This window comes from Lissotriton helveticus, chromosome 11 (genome assembly GCF_964261635.1).
Source record: "Lissotriton helveticus chromosome 11, aLisHel1.1, whole genome shotgun sequence".
Lineage (NCBI taxonomy): Eukaryota > Metazoa > Chordata > Amphibia > Caudata > Salamandridae > Lissotriton > Lissotriton helveticus.
The window spans coordinates 815,868,735-815,883,271 of record NC_136072.1 but is presented as its reverse complement, the minus strand read 5'-3'; the positions used below and the strand labels follow the sequence as shown (position 1 = coordinate 815,883,271).

The following is a 14,537-nucleotide window of genomic DNA, read 5'->3' as shown; positions in this document are numbered from 1 at the left end:
GTCCTTCATACATGGAATCATTGGTGTGATGTTTCTGTGTTTGTGGGACCACTGCCTTCCTTGTTTCTAGGTCAAGCCTATCCGACACAGCAAAGACTTTAGGCTCACCCGCTGCTTACTAGTGGCTAGCTTTATTTTCGCTCTCATTTTCTGGCTTCTTAGTTGATTCCTTAGGTTTCTGTACCAAGGACAAATAGTGTGCTTTGTACGAATGAGCAGTGTGCTTGATTTGCTTCACCTTTTGAAATTGTAGCACATTTCTCTTCTGTGTTGCCTGTCACGCAGGAAAGATCATGCAATGCACATCACATATATGGAGAGCCCTTTCTGTATCTGGGTATTGTTACTGTAATGTTTCTTATGGGACTGAAGTCTGCTGACATTTGCCCCCGTGTCCATTGCCACATTAGCACTTTTGCATGTTCGAAGGAATGGTACTTTATTTTTCCACAAGCCCATCTCTGTTCTGGTCATCGTCACTGTGACTTGTGACACCATGGGGAGTACAGTTCTGGACTTTGTGTACAAGACTTTTGCTTACTCAACATCTGTGTGTTTGACAGGCTCTATGTTGATCTGTCTGTTTAGATGAATGGTGCTGTACTGACCTTCTTGTGGTCTGTGACTGGCATTCCCTCTGTGCTACTTTGAAGCAATCTGCTTCAAGATTGTGAACTGCATCTTTGCCTCAATCATGCCAGAGAATCTAACAGCAAATCTAGTGCAAACATCTCGGTCATATCTAACATCAGTCTCTCTCATGTCGAGCAGTACAAAAACATTTAGATTCCAGTAAACACAATCTGCCTCATTCTATTGATATTTAAATTGCGACATATTTACAAAATAAAATAGTTATATACAATGAAGGTAAGGAGGGTAGTATATTAATGAAATAAGATATGTTACAGTGCATATAATTTGTGTGTTGCCATAAAGAGAATATTTTATGACCAGCTTTGTCAATGTAGGCAGTGTTGTTGGACACAGGAAGATAAAAATGCGTCGAATATAAAATGTTAAACCCAACTTGGGCACCAAGCTTTTACAGGACTGGCCAGAAAAATGCAATGAAAGTTACTTTAACTTAGAAGAAGTTTCAGGTCTGCAAGATTTGTGTGACCTGCAAGGCGCTTAACACAAGCCCATAACCTTTAATTGTAGCTCAGCAGAAACTTGGGAACCAAGCTTTAACAGGCTCAGCCACATAAATGCACTGAAAGTTACTGGAACTTAGAAGAACTTTCAGGTCTGCAAGATTTGTGTGATCTGCAAGACCCTTCACACAAGCCCATAACCTTTAATTGTAGCTCAGCAGAAGAAGAGTGAGATGTAGGAGTATTTCCTGGTTCCCTGGGGCGGCTCCTCCGTTGAGCCGGAGGAGCCTTGCCTCACTAATCAAAATGCCCCCAGATGAAAAATAAGATGGTAATAAACATTATAACAATTTTATTTTTCATTAACTCCGCGTCCCGAGTAGTGCCGAGCAGTGCTAGGACGGGGCAGGATGCTGCTTAGTGGCAGGAGCAGAGAGGAGGGATTGCGGGGCACTTTAAGTTTAAAGTGTGCATGTTTCTTTGTCTGTCTTGCGACGGCTAGCCAGACGTGTGCACTTGAAACCTCTCAACCCAGCTGTCTTGGAAAGCTGGGTTGAGAGCAGGCACAGGCCCCCAGTGCCCTTTGAAGCATTGATGGAGCCTGCTCTGTCAAATCCTGGTGCTTGAGAGTAGCACCAGGATTGGTTAGGGGAGGTGGCTGGCCCTATGCTGAGGAGAGAAGAGCTCCGGTACCCGAGCGAGGACCTGCAGCAAGGTAAGTGACTTTTATTTCCTTTTTTATGTATTGTATTTGAGAATGTATGCCCTAAATCACCGACATGCATTACATTACCATTTTAAAGTTAAACATTTTAACTTTAAAACAATAATGTAATGCATGTCTGCATGAATCTAGTGAATGTAGTTTAGTCCGTTTATGCACCCATCACCCATTTGCCCATCCACCACTCTGCATAGCTGACCGTAGCCACTGCTGGTTTGAATAAAAGTCTAATATTGCTTTCAGACTGCATAAAGGAACACTTTACCTCTCTGAAAAATTCTAAGGTTGTTTAAAAGAGAACTTTCAGTTCATTTGAACTTCTGGGGAGTCGTCTCATCAGGGAAAGGAGAGAAGGTCCCGATAACAAGAATTCAATGGTTTGTATGCTTTGTGCTTCAAGGGTAGGACCTGACAAAAGGTTTGTTTTTATGATTTGATGATTAAGATGTGGCAGCCCGCTAACATGTCTTTTGACAGTGTTGAGATGGGCAAAAACTTGATTTGGTGTAATAAGATTGGCCGAAATAGCTAACACGCAGAATATCTTGTTTCCTGGTCGAGCTTACCGGACAGCGCAAGATGTCTGGTGGCAAAAGCTCTATTGTAAGCTTGCCAAGATCATACAGTGGACTTGAAACCCTCGTACTGCTTAGTATTAGTTGGCTTTATTATTGCTCTCATTTGCTTGCTTCTTTATTTGATGGCTTTCCTTGTCCATCTTGGATATGCCACTCCTCTGGAGCATAGCTTACTTTCCTATCACTGCTCATTTTTAGGAACAGCTTTTTTCTTTTTCCATCAGTCTACGTTGTGTGCTTGTTTGACTACTTCGTGCTCCATGTTGTGGTTTCTTGTCTGTCTGCTCCCACCCTCAGTGCAGCGCACTTGTTTCTTTTTGCTTAAGCACTTCACAAGTGTTTGCCTTTTTCAAACGTACTTTCTTATGTGCTTCACTCCCCCATCAGCTCCATGTTAAATCCATGTCCTTTATTCCCACCTCCACTACTCTCTTTTGCCTGTGTACTCTCCACCCCAACTCATGTTCCATGTTGCTCTCTCCTGCCCATTTGCTGAGCTTGTGCTTCTCCCCTTGCCATCTGTGTGCTATACCCTTCTCCTGTCACGTGCTCCTCTAATACCCACTTCTTCCTCGCACCCCCCAACAACCATGGTTCTTTGTTTTTTCCTTTTTTTTAATTGGTGCTTTCACGCTGTACAAATTGCGCTTTTTAAAATTTACTGATTAAAGGTGTGTCTGCAAGATTAGGAGCGTGCATGGGTTCTGACACACACACGTGTGAAATGAAGTGATCGGCATCTTTTTATTATTTTGACTATGCTACACAGCGTACCAGCGCTTTTACAGCACTGTCAGAAGCAGCTGACACAGCCAAAAGGCAACGTGAGACCTACTGGCTTTGCCAGTGCTTGTTTGTATAAACAACAGTTCACCAATTGATTGGTCTCTTGGGCTGGTTGAGTCTCTTTGAGTACAGGCTATTGTCTTTGGGTGGTGGGTATTCCCAGTCCAGGGCGGGCTCTAATTGGGAGGTAGCAGAGGGGCGAGTGACAAGTCTTTCGATCTGTCACTATTTTTGCACAAGTGTAGTTGTTGGGTTGTGGGTTGTACCCGAGGCAGACCTTATTAACATGGCGGGTCTTGGCACTTGTAACCTGTATATAGAGTGGACGTGAGTCCTCTCTGTACAGGACTCCACAGCAGGTATGGGGTTTGGATGTTGCTTCATTCCACTACAGCTGTGAGTGTAAGTCAATAGTCTTTGATGTGTAGTATTTGTTTTGCCTCCGTTTCTTGCCTCCCATGGCTGTTTCCCTATTTTCGTTGTATGTTTCCATGTCTCCCCCTCTGTGTTCCACCACTGTCTACTTTTCCCCCCATCTGTAAGTGAACCCTTGCCTTCTGTCTCCCATTTTCCCTTTATATCCCTGTTTCACAATTTCAATATCTATGTCCCCATATTCCCTATCTCTAGTCAGGGTGGACATTCAAGGCGTATCACTCCAAAATCTTCCTTTGAGGCTTTCTGAAAGTAGTCTTGCATAGAAAAACCCTCCACCTCTTGCTTCCCTTTCACATATGTTACCCACTTGCGTGATGCTGAGATGCAGCAGTCATCATTCTGAAATCTGAGAAATGAGGGGAGAAAACAACGGATACAGAGTGATATAGAGAAGCATGAAGCTATATTTTTAAAGTCACAAAAGGGACTAGTTTAATTGTAGAAATAAAAAAGTAAAGCACGACTAACCAGTTTTAGGATACTGGCCTTTTTGTCTTTCAGGAAACTCATATGGAAGAAGTAGGTCAAATTGGGCAGCAATCCGCAATCAATCAACTTTATTTCAGTTCGATGAAACATAAAAGTGCACAGTGCAAAAGCTTTATATATACATAGAATCATAATAAATACAAATCACTGCTTATAACAGTGTAAATATATAAAACAATTGTAATCATAATACAAAAAGCTACCACAAAACTAAGACAAAAGCCAAATGAACAAAAACCTCAGAAAGGTCCTTAGGAGTGAACTCTTTTAAGACTCCGCTATGTCACCCGGATTACCTGTATTATTTTCTAGTATGGGCAGCTCAAGAATACTCACTGGGATAGATTAAATAAAAATGTGCGCTTTAAATGTTGAGAGAATACAATTTTAAAACCAGAAAAACTAAATGGATGTCGTCATACTGATGCGTTTCTTCCAGCACTTCTTGCTCTAAGATTCTTTACTTTAATCAGCAGTATGCAATCAAAGTGCAGCAGCACAGATAAAACAATTATAATCATGGTAATGAATAAATACAGTTAAGCATAAATACATCATTAAAATCCATATAAGAAGTATAAAACAATAAAACCGCAATAAGCATTTCTATTGATTAATTGTTTACACCACAAGGAAACTAGGCAATGATTCTTTTCATATGATTTTGCCTGGTTCTCCACATATTGAAATAACAAGAGAGGAGTATCACCACAGGGACCTTGAAAAAGGTTCTGAATGGGATATCAGTTGGCAAAAGGGATATTATCCTTTTGTTAAAAAAAACCCTCACTCACCAACCTGATTGGTGACATGCTTCATCATTGGGGTTCCACCCTGACGGCCGAATGCCATCAGGGTGTGCTGCGACACCTGAACTACAGTGGAGCTGTTTTTTTTGAGTGAATGGTGCAAAAAGTGGTGTTAAAAATTGTCCTGGTATGACTTTATCAAAAGAACTGTATTCACGAGCAACTGGACAAAATTAAAAACAGTGAGAAGATACTTGATGGGTGATAATGACCATGAGTATCTATGTGAGTGGTCTACATGTTTCAACCTGTAAACGGTAAATCCCAGGTTTTCATCAGGACCAGAAAGAGGAAAATGGATGGTCTGCACACACGAACGTGCATCCAGTCCTAGATTCATGTGGCCTAGCTGCAAAAAATCGGCAGTAGGCAATGCTTCAAACCTAAAATAGGCGAGGAAAAAAGGCGAGACCTGTGGGAGGAACAAAGAAAAGACAGTCACCGACAAACAAGTTACGTGCCTGTAACGTAGTGTCGACTCTCGCGTGTCTGCATGCTTCATGCAAATCCCATCTGACCATACAGTAGACAAATATTGTGCCTTGAAATGAATACATGCTTGTATTCTGGTAATATGGTGCTGGTTCGTGGTACATAAAAATGATCAAAGTTGCTATATTGTAGCCATTGTGGGCTCACTCAGACACACTGATCAATAATGGTGTGTATGGTGGCAATAAACATATATTTAAACAAGTCACTCGCACTCCAATTAGTGGCTGGGTGACTATCAAGCCTCACAAACAATGTCGTGAGCTTAACGTAAATGCATGCATTTAGAATTATGATACAAAACAAAACACACAATGTCACGGGGAGAGATCTTACTCCTATTGCGGATCTCTGAGGCCTCGAGGGGGCAAAGGGAAGGCTTGATCAGCGAAGAAACCTACTCTGTGGTATATAAACAGAGCGTCAGACAAAATGTCGACCGAAGTAATAACCAACAGAAGATGCCACAGGGGGGGGGGGGCTGGTGCGTGGAGCTTCGACGCTTGAGAAGCTTGCTAGTGATGCAAGCGAGCGTGAAGTTGCTAAAATGGTATTACTTACAGTTTCGCCGAGTATCAGGGTCGGACTACCTACGCACCTCTCTGTTGTCCCCGCTACATTGAAGTGGAGCCGGCACATCGTTATACAGGCCGTGGCTTCCGGGAGTGGGCGGGGCTACGTGAGGCGCGTGACGACCCGTTGCTAGGTAATGAGAAGAGGCGCCGGGACGGCAACCTCAAAGGGTCAAAAAGCACTCCGTTCGCTGCAAAATAACTGCGAGCGGAGGCGAGGGGCTAAAGTGACACTTAATGGTAAACGTTCAGGCGGTCAATATCGCCGACACATGTGTCCAAAAAGGCATGATAAGTCTCTATTGAGGGTATTAAAATGAGAGGGGTGAAGAGCTGCCTCAGATGAAAAAGAGAGCAGGCTGTAGGCTATTGTAAGACGGGGATCAAAGTGTATACATAGTCAGCCCATTGGCTATTGTTAGGAAGGGATTACGGTATATACATGGCCAGCCCGAGAGTGGGTGGTTCTTGGTCACAGCCCCTTTCCTTTGTCTAAGACTGTTACAACTGGTTCTTGAGCACTTTGTTTTGCTCAGCCCCTCTCCCTATTCACAGGACAGGCTAGGGACATCAGACGCACCACAGGGGGCGGAGCCAGCATTGTGGAGAGAAGGCACAGCCCTATTCAGGTCCCAGGTGCAACTCCTCCCTCCCATCTACATGCAGATCTCCCTATTCACCACCGGGCAGACCCATCCTGACTCCTGGAGCCAGGCACACCAGCCAGCTCCAGCCAATCACAAGCCAGACAGTCAATTCACATTCACTGCACAGACATGCCAACTTCTAAAAGTGGCACTTCTACACTAGTAATATTAAATCTGCACACACCGTCGCGCAGCATTTAATCTCACGAGTTTGCACATGCCAAACTTGCCCCTGCACTCCTCTCACATCAGGAACTACCATGGACACACATATCCCCCATGCATTCCTATGGGAGGACAGGCCAATCTCACCACACGCACTCGCGCACGCACTTTACACTGGGACACAGTGTTAAAGTGCGCAGTAGCCAAAAACAACTAACATCAGGTAACATTTAAAAGCAAAAAGTTTAAGGGTGAACCTGCCAAAAGGGCCAAGTCCAACAAGTACCATAAATTTAGTTTTGGTGATATTTATGTCTAAGCCTCTACTGGTACAGAAAGTATTGAATCTGTCCAAAATCTTCTGTAGGCCCATGGGAGACTTCGATATAAGCAATGTATAAACTGCAGATATCAGGTCTGGTGTTCTGATATTTGCAAGGGACAGGGCATATGTGTGGTAAATAAATTACACTATCATAATTTCTATAGATGCAAAAAGGATCAAATATAAATGAGGAGCAGAGTCCGTGGTGTTAGAGTCAATGGGCTTTATTGCATTAACTCGAGTTAAGGGAGAGCTCCTTTCACCAAGCAGGTTCAGGAGAGTTCTGAGCTTTATTCACAGAGTACAATGTTTATACATTCTTTGCATACATAGGGAGGAGCCCTCCAAGCAGAAGGAAAGAAAAAGATATGAGCATGTAGGCGTTCACTGTAATGAGTCATAGGTGGGTGGGTGCATAGAGGGGGCAGCAAGGTCAGCAAAAACTCGCACTACCTGTTTGCGTAACTTTATCAGACTTTTACACGAGGGCTGTTTCCTTTCTGTTGGTCAGGGAGGGCCCTGGGTGTCAGAGTGACTAGCATGTCTGGTCTTATCTCTAGCTCGGGGCAGCATGCAGATTGCTCTCATCTGTAGAAGTGTTGCTGCTTCATACTAGCAAGTTGGTTTGGCCCTTCCTGTCCACCCCTTGTGTAACTGTCTTGGAGGTTTCCCTTGACATGGGCCCCACTTATCTCTGAGAGCCGACAGCAAAACTGGGCCTTATCTCTGCAGAGGGGCTTCTGCTCGCCTCCTGCTCAGGGCCGGAATGCAGCTTTATCAGGTCGACCCTTGTTTGACACTGTTAAGACACCCCGGGCTGGGCCTCTTCTCCGTGACTGCTCAGCAAAATATCTAATGTGCTGCAGAGAAATGTAACGTGCCTTTTTCAGGGTCTGGCATGGAGGGGCCTGGTGACAGAGAAATAAGGCCTCTGAATGTGAAGTAATGCAGGGGTTTTTATTCAACATGGCAGATGATGAGAGGGTAGCGCGTGGGGCACAAATACATATAAATATGTAATTTTCTTCATTCCCTCCTTGTCCCCAAGCGCACCCCTCTAATACACCTCTATTTTCATCAGGCCGTTAATGTGTTCTTGCAACATGATCTTTTCATTTTTTCTGCTCTGCACATGTGGACAGGGAATGCAGGCAGTGGCGCACAGACCGCAGATGGCCGGGCCGCATTGGATGCAGAGGCAACAACTGAAGATGATAAACAGTATTGATCCTACTACAGTCAACACTTTCCATCCCCATGTTGATACTAATCCCCACAACCAGCTGCTTAAGGACCATTCTCCTTTATCCATGTCTAGCTGACTTGACATCTTGTGTAGCTTGGCAATGGCCTGGTATACCGTAGGTGCGTTATTTGGAATAAACACACAACAACTCGTGGAGATCAATCTGCATACACCACCACGGTCGGCCAGAACGATGTCTAAAACAATGCGATTTTGTAGGGTCATGAGTCTATCCGCGACCACCTCGGCTGTGAGATTAGAGAGGGCACCTGCCGTTGCATCTATCATATTTTGCACCACTCGTGTGAGGTGGCGGATGTTCCTGCTGTTTACCATTGGACCCCAAAGTGGAATGACTCCGGCAAAGAAGTCTCCCGCCTCCTGCCCTGCTGTATCTTCTGTATCTATGACCCCCCCTTCGCCGTCTGTTATAGACAGTCAGAGGCTCAAATTTCATGATAGTCCGCAGGGGCAATGTAGGTGGGGGGGAAGGAGAAAAGCAATGTAACAAGTGCCGGACCAGCCCTGTGGGAGCCATGTATAACCTTTATCCCCACATATGAAGTAGGTGCCCTGTGCCGCTATAAGCCGTGTATTGTTTGTTCCATTCAAATTTACTGTGTGATTGCAGATGCTATCACCCATACGTATCTTTCCTTTACTTTGGACACAAAAAGGGGCTTTCGTTGATGCCACAAAAAAGGTGAAACGGATCTTTTTCTCCTGTCCATATACTGATAATATAACTTATTAGATCTGTTACCGTGGTCAGCATAGGCTTCCTGCTCTAGTGGGGTACCACATGCCCTGTTCTTTTCACCTCGCCAACATAAAATGTATAGGTGATATCGGAGCTGAGACTACTCTTTTGTGTCCGTGTTGGCCATATAGGAAGCTTTGTTTGTTTCCCACCAACCAGTACAAGAGCCTTCATAAGAAAAAGGGAGAGTGATGAAAGGCATGCCTTTGGCAACTGTGTGGGGAAGAAGACCGCACACCCAGCAGTTGGATGTGTTTATGGCCAGTTGATGTTGTTGTAAAAGGGTGATGAAAGTATTGTTCTTAAATTCATTTCTTCTGTTCTCTAAGTGTACTGGGAGCTCAACATGTGAGTGTACTGTGGTGGCGTTCTGTGAGACAGCAGGTGGATAGAGAACATGTAAGAACCAGCCAATACTTATTACCACAATGCTCATAAAAATTACAATAATCAGAGACACTATACATTTGCTGTGTAATTGCTTGCAGTATTTCTCTCTCATATTAGTCCTTTGTTCTTTACTGTTCACTAGTTTATTCAAGTCAGACATCATGTTCAACCGCTTCACCACCGAGTGGACTTAGACAATCAAACGTCGACTGACCTTCTAGATCTCAGTTTGGAAGTGTACTCTTGCTGGGGAGTCTTTTCCAAAAAGGGGGGCTTAAAGTCTGTACTGTCTTTGTTTTTAGCAAATGTTCCGGTAGTCCCAAAGTATTTTTTACAGTGACTGGCATGCAGCCACCCCTTTCTTCCCTCGACTTTGATGGCCGTCCTCGTCGTCAGCAGGACTAATTTTGGTGCCTTCCACCTGGGGTCCAGAGGGCTCGTCCGGTCGAAGTTCCTCACTAGCACCCAGTCCCCTGGGGCTATGGCATGGTCCTCGACCTGGGTGTTGTCAGGGAAGGCAGCGGCAACCTGCGAACGGCAAGAGAGTAGTGCAGACATCAAGGAAGCCAGGTAATCTGTGAGCATAGTACTGTCAACATCAGTTATTCTTTTAGGCATTGGTGTACCCCACATATTCGGCGGTTTTCCAAAGACCACCTCATATGGGGATAGGCCGCTTCTAGAATGAGCTACCATGCGCATGTAAAAGAGGGAAACCGGTAAGGCTACCATCCAATCCACACCCTTTTCTGCACACATTTTAGCTAATTTTGTTTTGAGGGTCTGGTTATGTCTCTCTACTAAACCTGCTGCTTGGGGATGCCTTACACAATGGAACTTCCAGGTATATCCCAACAGAAGGGACACCTGTTTCATGAGCTCTGAGGAGAAGGGCTGGCCATTGTCTGAGTAAATGACACGTGGCAACCCGTATCTCGGGAAGAACTCCCTCACCAACTGTTTGGCTGTTGTAACTGCAGTATAATCTGGGACTGGGTAAGCTTCTGTCCATCTGGTTAGGGCACACACTATTACCAGGACATACTTGTAACCTCTACATGTGTCCATTTGGATATAATCCATTTGGAGAACCTCAAAAGGGTGATCAGGGGGATGAAATCCACCCTGTTCCACTGAGATGCCTTTTCCAGGGTTGAATTGGCAACAAATCATGCAAGTCTTCACTTTCTGTTTTGCTGCCGCTCGCAAGTGTTTGTTAAACCAGATATTCTGCAGGCCATCCAACATTCCCTTCTCTCCCAAGTGTGCCGGGCTATGTGCTGTCTCTATTATCACCTGTACCATAGAATCTGGAAGGAACCATGTCTTTTTGTTTTTAGTCATCCAACCCTGGTCAGTCTGGACCCCTCCTTGTTCAGTCCATTTCTTTATTTCATCTGGAGTGGCATGGGTCTGTATATCTTGTACATCTTTGGAGGGATCCCTGACTGTCATAGTCCTTGTCAGTGGTAATACCTGTGAGTTTGTTATGTCAATTGGAGTCTGAGCTGTCTGTTTAGCAGTTCGGTCTGCCAGGTCATTACCTTGGGAAATGACATCTGTGGCCTTGGTGTGTGCTTTGCATTTCAGGATCGCTATGGCTGTAGGTAGGTGTATTGCTTCTAACAAGGCCTGTATGAGAGGGCCATGCTGTATCTTAGCCCCGTTTGAGGTCAGAAAACCTCTCTGCCTCCATAGTACCCCAAAGTCATGAACTACCCCAAACGCATATTGTGAATCAGTGTAGATGTTAACCCTTAACTGTTTTGCTCGTTTACAGGCTTGCGTTAAAGCAATGAGCTTTGCTGCTTGTGCTGACAGGATATCTATTCTTTGTGTCTCTATGATCTCATGGTCAGTAGTTACGGCGTATGCTGCCACTAATTCTCCTGCCCCTATTCTCATGCATGATCCATCTACATAAAACGTTATGTCAGGGTCTGGGAGTGCAACATCTGTCAAGTCTTGTCTTGGCTTCGTCACTACATTTATTACTTCCACACAGTCATGGGGTGTGGTGTCATCTGTGCTTGAGGGTAAAAGAGTGGCAGGGTTGAGTATGTTACATCTTTTAATCTCTATGTGGGGTTGAAATAGTGTCAGCTCGTATCCTGTCAATCTTGCTACAGTCGGGTGTTGTGTCTGTGTCCTATTCAGGAGAACTTCCACTGCGTGTGGTACTTGTACTGTCAGGGAGTGTCCCAGCACTATCGAGTCACTTTGTCTTATGGCCAAAGCTGTGGCCGCAACAGATTTCAAGCATGCTGGCAGAGCCTGTGCTACAGGGTCCAGTGTACTAGAAAAATAAGCACATGGCTTGTGTTTCCCTGCTTGGTCTTGTGTGAGAACAGATAGTGCTGTTCCATCCCGCTCTGTCACGAACAGGGTGAAGTGTTTCTTGTAATTAGGAGTGGCTAAAACTGGCGCTTGACATAACGCCCGTTTTAGTTCCTCAAATGCTAGGGTGTGCTCTGATGTCCAAGGGAGGATGTTAGAGGTGGCCGCCTCCAATGTAGTCAATTGTATGAGTGGCTTGACTATGTGGGCATACTGGGGAATCCATTGTCTGCAATAGGAAGTAAGGCCAATGAATGCACGTACTTCTTTCTGTGTTTTGGGTTGTGAAATGTTGGAAATCAATTTAATTCGTTCTTGTGTCAGCTGCCTACCCTCCTTGGACAGCAAGTGCCCTAAGTAAGCCACTTGCTGTTCACAGAACTGTAACTTCGAAGGGGACACCTTGTGCCCCTTGTCCGCCAGAAAGTGAAGGACCGTGAGGGAAGCCTTTTCACAGTCAGGTTCTGATCTTGCTGTGATGAGAATGTCATCCACGTACTGTATTAATGCTGTGTTGGTAGGCATACTTATACTGTCAAGTTGTCTCTTTAATGCCTGACTGTAAACACTGGGGCTTTCTGTAAAACCTTGGGGAGCTCTTGTAAATTTGAAGCTGCGTCCTTTTAAACTGAATCCGAAAAGATATTGACTGTCAGGATGTATTGGAATGCTGAAGAATGCATTCTTCAGGTCAATGACCGTGAAAAATGTTGCCTCAGAATCAATGGCAGTAAATAATGAGGAAATGTCTGGGACCACTGGGTATTGTGGGACCACACATTTGTTCAGTTCTCGAAGGTCAACTACTAGTCTGTAAACTGGGGGTGCTTGAGGGTCTGTGCGTTTAAGAACAGGGAGGACGGGGGAGTTACACACATTCGAGTCTGTCTCCACCACCACCCCCTGTTCAATGAGTTCTTGAATTATTTTTAATAAGGCTGTTTCAGCCTCAGGTGGAATCCTGTACTGTCGTATTCGGGGTAGGCCTACTCCTTCCTTAAGAGTGACCTCGTGTGGTGTTATATCCATGTAACCTACGTCAGTCGAACCTTGTGCCCATAGATACTGTGGGACATCCTGAAGTCTGGGATCAAAAGCTCTAACCGTGAAATGCCCTTTAAAATCACGCAAAAACAGTCTTACTCCTTCTGGTGAGCAACAGATAACTGCTCCCAGTTCTTTTAGGGTCTTTATACCTAGTACATTTTCTGGACATGTTTTAGTGAGTAGTAGGTCTGTGGTGCGTGTCAGTGGACCCACCCCTAAAGAGACTGGTTCTGATACTTTGTTGACAATTGGCTTTCCAGAAAATCCCAGGGATATATTCTGTGAGCCCGAGAGAGGTGCCCCTGGGACCTCGTCATGACTGATGGTAGTCCTGCTTGCCCCTGTGTCAATCAGAAACTTTCTATCTTGCCCCAGCAAACGAGCATGTACATAAGGACCCTCTTGGTCCACAGGAACTGGGATAAGGGGCAAGCGATCTTCCCTCTCGAGGCTGTTTCATGAAAACGATTGGTATTCTGGGTAGTCTGACTGCGTGTACTGATACATTTAAGGTGCAGCGGCAGCGGGCGTCTGGACCTGCTGCGGGGTGGGGGCTTGTGTCTGCTGAGTGTTGTACTGTCTAGGTGTATAGGGCCGTTCCTTTATTTTACCTGTGGCTATATTGTGTTTTAGGACGGGGCATTCCCTTACAAAGTGACCCTGTTGTTTACAATAATTGCAGGTCCCTTTAGTGGGTGCAGTACCAATCTTGTTCGTGTTTGCAGGTACTGTTTGGGCAACTAGCACCTTCATTTTTGTATCCTTCATGCGCTTCTTTTCTTGTTCTTGTTCCTCCCTTATTCTATTTTGGTGGTATTGCAACATCTGTAACATTTGTGAGGGGCTATTTGCTTGCCAAGTACTCTCAACCTTCAGCACCCTATTCCTAATCTGAGGAAGGGCGTTCTCTACCAGTTTGGTCACAAAAAGGTGGGGATAGGCCTCACTACTGTTTTTTAAACCACTGTTGACAGCGAAACATTTCTCCAACCTAGTGTAGTAATCGCTTGTGTCTTCCTCTGGTTTCTGTTTACATGCTGAAATTGCATCCCAGTCTTCCTTTTTGGTTGTCAATAGTCTTGGTAAAATTTGTATAAGGAGTTCGGGGAGCTCCTTAATTTTTTCACCAAGGCCATCCCCCGGGGCCCTACCTGCATCTTCAGCTTGCAACTCTGCCCATTTCAAAGTTTTATCTCCCACATCCCAGTCTTTCTCTTTAAGTTTCTCGTAAAGGCCTGCTGGTAACAAGACCTTTAGTAACCTTAGGATATCAGGGTAAGTATAGTCTCCTATACGGAGTATATCTTTTATTTCTCTGTGAAACCCCCCTGGGTCTTTATCATGGGAAGGTAACAACCTCTTCATTTCCAGTATTTCTAGCTTGGTGAGAGGGGTATAGACATATACCCGCTGGACAGAGAGGTTTTGTTATGGGGTGGACCTCTCGCAGAGGGTACTGTCCTCTGGGGCGAGGATCGGGTGTCATTGAGGCGGACAGGAATTGTTCATATTGGAGACGCAAGTCTAAAATGGTGTTAATCAGTTCTGGGCCCTGTTTCATCCATCTATCTAGTATTACCTTTTCCAGTATTTTATATAATTTGCCAGGGTGGTGATATTGGCTCTCATACAACG

General features: G+C 44.8%; 1 protein-coding gene across 3 annotated transcripts in view; it reads left to right on the top strand.

Annotated features, from left to right (window-relative positions):
• Positions 1 to 14,537, top strand: part of LOC144792083 (E3 ubiquitin-protein ligase MARCHF5-like) — a 65,751-nt gene that overhangs the window by 42,471 nt on the left and 8,743 nt on the right. The gene's annotated exons all lie outside the window — the stretch shown is intronic.